Source organism: Octodon degus, unplaced genomic scaffold (genome assembly GCF_000260255.1).
Source record: "Octodon degus isolate 3935 unplaced genomic scaffold, OctDeg1.0 scaffold00001, whole genome shotgun sequence".
Taxonomy (NCBI): domain Eukaryota; kingdom Metazoa; phylum Chordata; class Mammalia; order Rodentia; family Octodontidae; genus Octodon; species Octodon degus.
This window is the reverse complement of record NW_004524577.1, coordinates 24,761,008-24,761,555: the sequence shown is the minus strand read 5'-3', so window position 1 is coordinate 24,761,555 and position 548 is coordinate 24,761,008.

Below are 548 nucleotides of genomic sequence, written 5' to 3'. Positions count from 1 at the left end.
AGAAAAAGTTTTCATGATAGCAAAGAAGTACTAAGAGTAAAACATAAGAGAAGTACTGGAATGCCAAGTAAATGACCAGAACTTCTACCAGTTTGAGGATAGGATATCGCACAAAGTTCTAGTGTGTTGTGGACATGCATAAAGACCGTGACAGTTACTGGTGGCTAGGCGTCACCATACTTTCAAAAGAACTTTTTTATCTTTATTTTTATTTTTACCTTTATTTTGGTTTGGTACCTTTTCATGTTTTTCCTTTGCTAAATGGGTAATTCATATTTTGTATCATTTTGTTTATCTCCAATAGGTTTAATTTGCATTTTCTACAAGTTCATTGATCCTTTTATTTATTGTGTTCATTTATCTGTTTACTTACATCATCTTTGAGCTCACTGAGCACCATATCGCTCTGATTGTTTTGTCTTCTGTTTTATCATTTCTCATAATTCATCTATCTCCTTTTATTTTCCTCCCCATCTATACCGCATGGATCAGCTTTAGGGAAGCTGAGTTTTTGGAGGCATTTTATTATCTTCTTATGTTTCTCTTGG